At 38.0% G+C, this 9,307-nt stretch overlaps 1 non-coding gene across 1 annotated transcript; it reads left to right on the forward strand.

Moving 5' to 3' along the window:
* The first annotated feature begins 5,724 nt into the window (after positions 1 to 5,724).
* TRNAK-CUU (transfer RNA lysine (anticodon CUU)) lies at positions 5,725 to 5,797 on the forward strand. Its single transcript has one exon. It is a non-coding gene; the product is annotated as a tRNA-Lys (tRNA).
* Positions 5,798 to 9,307: the final 3,510 nt, after the last annotated feature.

Here is a 9,307-nt window from a genome sequence, read left to right on the forward strand (position 1 = left end):
TTGGTCGTTTTATACTGTTCGTACTGTCAGTTATAAAAGAAATAATGTCCTAGAAATGCCTGCCGTCGAAATATTTTAATTTTTCAGATTTTATAATCCTGGTTAATATTTAAGCAGCATTCGGATCGGGGGTCGGATGAGCTTACATAGAATTTACGCTTTTATTTTTACCGAACAGTTGAAATTAGTGTTTCAAGTCGTAATCATGGGAAACACTGTGCTCTGAGGTGACCGTGACTGTGTCGGAGATTGTGAAATACTTAGTGGAGGAGGGAAAGCAGGTGTGGTGGCGGAATGGTCTTGTATGTGTGCTCATAATGGTGGGACGGATAAGAAGAACGGGTAGGTTGTTGGAAGTGCTTGAAAGGCGCTTGCTGACAATGCCGGTTTTTAGAAAAAAGTTAAAGGACTGGTGTGGGAAAAATAACTTCTTTTCCTTCCTCGGGCTTCCTCTTAGGAAGTGCAAGGAATTGTGTCCATCGTTTCGGAACCAGGAATTCCTCGTAAAGACCGTTTTTCACCCAAGGTAGCTCATCCGTCTAAAAATACGACATTTGCTTGTTTAAGCTGGCGAGAAAAAGGTTGGGAGGAGGGAATTTCAATTTGGGTAAAGGGATTGTCCCGAGGAAGTCCACGTCGGCTTTTGTCTTCTCTGTCCAGCAATTTATTTTTCCTGTTCGATTCGGTTGATATTTTTCATCAGGCGGTGCATGTTTCAGTGTTTATGAAATATTTGTATTTAATGAGCAGACCATTTACATTTATCGTCCGTAACTGTGATGAAATGAATCAGATGTCCGAAACAGGATGTGCTGAGGGTTTTCTACGAGTCAGGAATCGTTTCCTTGGGGTATTTGTGGTTCCTTGCAAGTTTTTATAACCTCATTGGCGAAAGTGATCTTTCCTTATTTTGGAGATCATTTTTAGAGAACAACTTGTTTACCGGCTTATCTTCCCTTTCGCCATTTTTCCCGATACCTCTTTGTTTTGGCTTATCTCATCCGTCCTGTGCTTGCCTTATCTGCGTTGCTCCCCCTAGATTGGCTTGAAGATAAGCATGCGTGTGAGGTATGGTCGATGCACAAGCAGGCGGCATAAAAATATTGAAGCATCAGGAAAACCGTAGAGCATTGGTATCGGTGTCACTTGTTGGTAGAAACTTATTTCATGCGTAGCCAGCATATGGACCGTACGCTTTACCCAAACTCGCTTTGGAATATCATTAGTTGCCTTCGCATTTACATGGTTATGATGGGTGTTCCTGAATCGATAACAGTATTAAAGTGCTTTTTAGTGCATAGCGCTTTCAAGAGCATATGTCTTGGTTTCAAGAACACGTGCTTTAAAGAGCGTATGCCTTTTGGTGTTTCAATGCTATCTTCCATGGGAATAATTTCTTCATCCGCGAATTTAATGCTTTGGTGGGCTATTGTTCAGCATAAATTAGATTCCTGATTAATAATAGCTGGTAGAGCGCTTGTGAAATGCGAGTTATACACAGTATAACTCGCCTTTCGGGTTTAATATGGATGAGGGGGGGTAGGTTCTATGGAGAGGATAAAAAGAGTGATATGGAATCCTTGGAGAAAATATAAGCATTAGAGAAATTAAATTATGGTAAGAGGGGATTTATTATGCCACATAGACAAGTTGTTGTTTAATCCATGCTTTTGTTATCCCCATTTCAATAACTAACATTAATACAAGCATAAATACATGTACGCTTAGGTCCACAAATAGCATTTATGCCATAATAATAATGGATAAGTGTATAAATCCTCTCCCAGTGAACCTCTCGCTTTTAATGAATACTTATATCATGAATCTGAATACTTTGCTGTTGTTTATTGTCTGCACAACTCTTTACCTTTAATGAAGGACGTTTTGCAATTTAATGAAAATATTTACTTATTTCGCAGTTGTAAAACCAGATTTTTAATTTTTTTGCAAATCGACCCTAAATTATTATATATTTAAAAATCGTAAATCGTTAAGTAATTAGAATGACCCATAATTTATATTCAAATTGTATGGTGCCAATACAGAAAATTTACCACGTTACCGATGTTAGAATACACATTTGACTATTAATATTCCATCGGCGGAGTTTAGGCAGAGGATCATGATGTAGCCTTAAACTTGTCTTAATTTTCCTCCTAATCTACATATATCTACTCGAAAACGGCGTTACCGCGTTTCGACAGTGGAAAATATTAAATCAAGTACTTAATTAACTATCGAGACATCTCTGGACGAGAGAGTATTTTAGTATTCTCAGTCATGATTTAATGGATTTTTTTCCGGCCTTTCGGGAAAGTACGTATTGTTATTTATGAATGGGGGTTGGTCGATTGCCGTGTCAATTTAACCTCGACCCTTATAAAGCTGCATCCCCCTTTGCTTCCGAATGAGCCCTTACGAAAGCAATTGTTATTTCGCTCAGAGAGAACGGAGAGATGGTGAGCTCATCGTTAGCACCTCTATCATTCAGTATTGTCACCGGAGACACCATACATTCTTCTTCAAATCGTCGGATTCGTTCGTCACTGGCTTCTCCTCATTTAGCTGCTCCAGCTCATCTCCTTAAGATTCCAAGCTGCCGACAAAATGAGTCTTCACGTGATATTAATTTGTCGCATTCCTTCTCTGCACATAACCTCAAACTTAATAGTACTTTGGTGCTAAAATCTAATAATTCAACTCTGGTCACTTTTTATTTTCGCTCATCCGAAGTTCGTGTAATCACAGAAAAGAGTGTACTTCACATTTGCCCCTCTATATGTCGCATTAGGCATGATTACCCGTGAAAATAATGAAATTGAGTGCTAGGGAAGTTTTTCAAGAGTTTTACATGAAACACTTGAAGGATAAATTATAAATATTCCAACCATGACACTGGAATTACGATAGCGCGTTTCGTACTGGGGAACTTATTGTGTGTTCTATTAATGAAGTATTATTTCAAGAAGTGTCAATGTAATGCATTATTTTGAACATACATACCAAACAGAAACATAACCTCGCAGTGAAGAATGAGTCCCCTATCTGCTTCGCAGAGAGCTACATTTTCAAGTTCTGCAGTGTTCAGTGGTGCCATTTATTTCTACGGTAACAACGAACTATACTATTAGGCGTTTAAAAGTTTAATCAAAACTTGTAGGCCCTATTTTAAACTTGCACACGCCGAAATCGATGGCTAAAGCTTTGAATTGCTAACTATTGCAATAAGTTAACTTTTTATGAGATAAAAAATACACAATACCGAACGTTTTTCAGTCATCCGTTTAAAAATTATTTCTTGTTCACTTAAATCACAATATAAGCAGACTCCAAGGGACTCATTTGGTCTTATTTCTGAAATATTTCCACTCATAAATGATGAGTTACTATCTGCTCAAAATATGTCAAGGGAATGTTTCTGCATTCTAAGAAAATTTATGTCTATTAGACGAGAAAAATATTGGATTTTAAAGTAATTGTTTATTTATGTTCACAGTAAATTAATTTGCGTAAACTGCTATAATTCTAACCGGAATCTGTCTATTGCTTGCTCATTTAAAATCGTCAAACATTTCCTCTCACGATATTAGATCGTAGCATTTCCTGCCTTATTCTATACCCAGGGAAGTCGGTATGGTGCGGAATAGGAATGCTTTGTAAATAATGGCAAATTAACCGGAAGTGGAACCGCGGAATGCAATTTTGAGCAGTTGAGACCGAAAATAATTTCGATAAAATTCCATTCAGTTTTGATCCTTTCATTTCCCCCTCCCCGTAAAACCTCTTTCGCTGCCAAACTGCATTTTTCCATGCTCCCGACCAATCCCTCCACCCTTTTCCTCTCCGATGCTCCTTCCCCTTTTCTTTCGCCGTAAATCTTCCTTGACTCGCCCCAGTTTGTTGCTCAAAGAACTCGTGGTTTTTTTGTCCCCAAAACCCCTCTTCTTTTTCTTCGTTCCTTCCCTCCGCATTTTCTCTTCCCATTTCAACTCACACTCCTCTTTCTCTCCGCCTCTCCCATTCCTCATCTCCCCCTTTAGCTCTACCTCATTCTTCATATTTCAAGGCCGCTTACCTCCTCTTAGCCTTTTAAGATGGTTCTTCCCTCTTCATATTTATAAATCAAGTAAAGAGGCACGGCCGCTCCCCTTTCTGTATTCCGATCGATGGAGAAATATAATTAAGTTCAACGGAGGGATGTGCAAATGTGGATTTTATTATTTCGAACTTCTAAAATTCCAGCCGTCCGCATATCCTCTCGTCCTCTGTGTTCAATTTGAGCACTCCATGGGCTGACTCCTTTTTCACACCCCAATCTCCTTCCTAAGTCCTTTTATCGTAGCATGGAATGAGGGGGGAAAATAATATAATGCCTCTTTCTCTCGCATTACATTTAATTTGGGTGGCTATTAATGGCTCGCCGACCTAAAATGGGCCTTCACATTATTCTCATTCTCTTATTTTTTTAGTAGTTATGAGAGAGCTTCCCTATGATACTATGACCTGGCTCTCATCGGACTATTTTATTTATAATAGGTGACCTAGTGTGTTTACATCCCTGAACTTTATTTTCTCTTCTCATTTGTGATCCTTTCCTTCGTCTCTGTGTTCACGTTTATTATTAGTGCCGTGCACCTCGTGCTTGCAAAGAGATTAAAACCATTTTTCGACAGGTAATAAGTATTAAAATGAGAAACTGCATATGATCTGTCCTCAAATCTGCGTAGCATTTGTTCTGAGCAACTTATTTATTAGAAACTCAGAAGATAAATTGCGTGTTTATTGCGTGTTTAATATTATTTTATTTCGAAGCTAATCGTACCCATGGAGTTTGTAGTCGATGTGTAGGAAAAAATTGTGATTGTTCCGATGGCTAGACATTGTTTTGCAGAAAGGAACATTTTTACGTTTTCATTGGCGCTAAGGTTAATATCAAACAGCGGTTTTATTTTTATTGATTTGGAAACGCACACTTAAATGAAAATAAATGTTTCAAATTTTAATGGGAAGGTAAATGCTTGGACACGGCAGCTTCCCTGGTGAATATTTGCTCAAAGCGTTCTTCGGTAATCAAAATTCTGTCTCCGTAACATCGACTGTAATACTGCTGAACTAAACCTTATGTTAGGTTATTCCTCAACCCTTTCCACACACCGTAATGAAATGCCTTACCTATTTTCCCCCTCCCTCTCCAAAGCTTAAAGTTATCAAAGAACAATCTATTTAGAAATTCTCCTTACATATAATCAGCCTATGCGCGATATCCGTGGGGAGGGTTCATAAACTATTATTAGTAGGCCTATTTCCCACAAATAGAAAACGATTGGGGAAATAATCCGTGCGTCTAATCCTAACGTTAATCACAAATATTAAGAAGCATTTGTGATTTTTTGTTGCAATCTGCGTATTTAATTGAGATTTACCTGATTGAGAATTCGTCATTTTATCTTTTTCTTATTTATTTGTCTTCATGACTATTCTCAATTTTTACTGATATGGAGTCAAACAGACATTATTTTACATATTCTATTATATTGATAGAATTGAGCACTTACGGCTAGTAGTATTGAATAAATGAAAAACTCCAATAGCCGTAATTAGTTGTACTGTATTAGTTGTGTAGCGTAAAACAACTGAATGAGAAAGTTCTGTTGAAAGTGATTGTGGCTCTTTTCAACTATATATGTTTGTTATTATGTTGTGAGACAGCCACCATTATACACAGCCCAGCTAGCTCAGTCGGTAGAGCACGAGACTCTTAATCTCGGGGTCGTGGGTTCGAGCCCCACGTTGGGCGAATTTTTTTACGACTCCTGATCGCAAGATAACCTCCCGCTTGCTAATACTGAGTTTTCTGTCGGTTTGTTTTCTGGCTACGTAGTTTCACCTAAGAAACCAATCCAAGCAGTAATGTACAGACCAATGAAAACGAGAAATTTGAGTTTGCAAACCTCCAGAAAAAACATGATTTCCTGATATTCGTTTGAAATTTTCGTTATGACAAGACCACGACATTTGAATTACAATCAGTTTAAAAATATTCTTGTTAATAATAGTTATTGGTAGTCGAAGACAACAAATATAAAGCAGACAATTTTTGTTGAATTCATTTATATAACAATTGAGAACCTTTCCTTATATTTATTTTTTTGAGGGAAAAAGAAAGGTTAGAAGAGAAAAATCAAGTATAATACTCCCAGCCACACGCCGTATAAGTAACTATATGTTTGTATCTGAGAAATACTGAATGAAACTTTCATCCTATAACTCTTTATATTCAGTTTAATTTTTTTATATTGATTGATTACGGCTCGAATGTGGATGAATGGTTAAAAACAGAGATAACTAAGTTGTAGAATGAATAAAGGGGATATTTATAGAGGTGTGTCAGAGTAGTCTAAACGCCCGTGCTCCGATGAGAGTTGGGTAGAAGAAAGAGGAAGAAAAATCTGAAATGAACGAATCACTGCACCACGAAGGAATCGTTTGTTCTTTCTCCCAAGCCCTCCAGGGAGAAGGCGAGAACAACAGTTGAGGTCTTGATAACTCGTGTGCATTGTGATCACAGGGTCGCCACATGTGGTGAATCAGCGGTGAATGTGGATTGGCGAACTACACTCTTTTTTTTCATAGAATGCTGGAGGGTGGGTGAAAGACCGAGTGTGGATAGGGAAGAGAAGGCCGGCTGTGGGGGGGGGGGGTTGTAGTGGTGGGAGAGAAAAGTAGGATCGGCGGCGGGTTTTGGTGGGAGGGGCTGGCTAAGCTTAGAACGCCGGAGCGCCATAGTGAAAACAAACCTCGTGGAAAAATAGGGATGATAGAATTGTTGAAGGAGAGGAGGGAGTTTTAAATTTAGCACTTCCTTTTCCCATCCCTCCCCCCAAAATCTCTCTCGCCTCTCCTCTGTTTGCTTCTCTCCAGCTTTACTCGTCTTCGTTCTCTATTTTCTCGCCTTTATTCCCTCTTCCACCTCATGTCTCATATTTGCTCCTATCTAATCCACCTCATATTAATCCTTATTAAGGTGCTCCACTTGAGCCTGACAATTAGAGACTGGAGGAGAAAATTTCAGAATGCATAGAAATTCGTTTATGAAAAGTGTAAATATTTCCAGGAATACAAGTGAGTGATAACACGCGACAAAATGTTAATTATAACAATATACCTCCAGAGTTTTAGAAAAAATAATATCCTTTGCAAAATTATGCGAATTCTGCCAAGCCTTAGGTAGGTAGAAATTCGTCCATGAAAAATGTAAATACCTTACCATTTCCAGGAATATAAGTGAATGATAACGCGAGAGTAAATATCGATTTTAATATTTACAAAAATGATATCTTTTAAAAAATTATGTCAACGCGGCCAAGCCTTAAATAAATACGTAAAAACTCGTTAAATAAGAATAAACATGTATAATAAAGATGTATAAACTCGTATATTGTAGATCCTGGGTTTACATTTTTAATAATACCTGTAGGTTATACCCTGTGCTTTTGAGATCGTTGTTAATTATTTTCGTATAATATGAAGGTCTTATTCCTATAATAAATCTATGTTAATATGTATATTTACTGAAACAGTTGGTAAATGATAGATTCTTGGATTGTGTGTCTATCTTTGATAAATGAAATTCATTTTTAGTTAAGCGAATGGACCCTTTTAAATGGCTTGAATCCCCTTACCTACTACACACTCCACCTCCCTAAATTTTACTCGCATACCTAAAATTGATGAAACTGGTCGTACCGTAAGAAATTCGTTGTCATAGGATCAATTATATCATTATTATCTTCACCTTTGGGTGCGATGATGTAAACACTGTTGTATAAAATACTACTGTTTACCTTAAGATGAACGTATCTGACTATTTCTGTTCAAATGACGTTAATGAAGCCATCTTGTTTACTTTTAATGGCAGAATTCACACCAAATGTTTCAGTAGTTCTACTTTAGTGCGCTCTTGTTGGCAGGCTTCCTAAGGCCTGATGGTCCTTCTTCACTTATTCGCTCTTCCCTCGCTTGTAGCTTATCCTTTCTCCATTAATATTATTTTGTCTTATTCTTCCCTATCCCGTTCGTATGCCCTCTCTTTTCCATTGGAAAACAATGCTTTCCCGTTCTTTTCTTTTCCTTTTGCTTCACGTAACTCTCTCTTCCTCTTGCAGCATTTTCCCACCTTCTTTGTCTTACCGTTTATTCCCTCAACTTCCCTAATATTTTTCATTATTTTCCGAATCCATTATATCTTGTTCTCCACCGATCTCCATTTTCTTTTTCTTTTGATCTATTCAATTTTTAAATGCCGTTTTCCGCACCTTACACGCTGAACTCGTCCGCCGAGATGAGGCAGGGGAAGGGAGGTTTTGACTTGGGTCGTGGACTTGTTTCCTTCGATTGAAAACAGAATACTTACCGGTATACGGGCTCTATCATGCGTCAAGCACACGGTGGGGACGCGTGGGTATAAAATATTTAACGGAGGAAAGAAGCGGGTTCACTCCTTACCGCTTTGGCCGAAGCTATGAATGAGTCGGGAACGGCGTGGGCGCGATTGTTTTTAGTACATAATACTTTTTTTGGTGTTGGACCTCAGTGTGAGGCCATTAAGGGGGGTGTGACTTGCGTGCCCATCGCTGTATTTAGAAGTGAAACTGCTCCCATGTCTCTCTCCTTGGGCTTTTTATTTTGTACACTCTGGTTTCATTGTACTTTTATTTTGTTGGACTCGGGCTCATATGAATTAGTTACGTGAACTGTGGGACAGTGTATTGGAATGCGATGCACGTATTGCTAAGTCAATTCATTGTGTTGTGCGTAATGCGCTTGATGGTCTTTGGCCCAAGTCCGGAAAAAATCCTTTAAGGCTCCTTCATGGTTGCTCTATAGATTTGGCCCTCCTACCCATAGGAATCCTTAAAGCAAAAGATTTTCCCTGGAAAAAGGTTTTCCAATGCTTCACCTCTAGAGATTTATATCTCAAGCTAGAACGCATAGTCGGTAGAAAATAGTAGTTGTAGAATGGTGGGAAATGCGCGCAGGGTACAAATTTTACCACCTCGCCACTGCGGAGGTAGTGGGAAGCAGGGTGCGTGAAATAATTTATATTTGCATTAAAGTTGATGAATCATTCCAAAATATTTTTAAACTAAACTTCAGTCTTAGTTGCAGTCATGCGTATTTTCTATAATTGTGAATATTTAATCTATATTTGTGTATCATTGCTTTGAAATATACAATCCTTAATATCATACCATATATATATATATATATATATATATATATTTTTTTTTTTTTTTTTTTTTTTTTT

This window comes from Hetaerina americana, unplaced genomic scaffold (assembly GCF_022747635.1).
Source record: "Hetaerina americana unplaced genomic scaffold, ioHetAmer1.1.p SCAF_4, whole genome shotgun sequence".
Taxonomy (NCBI): Eukaryota; Metazoa; Arthropoda; class Insecta; order Odonata; family Calopterygidae; genus Hetaerina; species Hetaerina americana.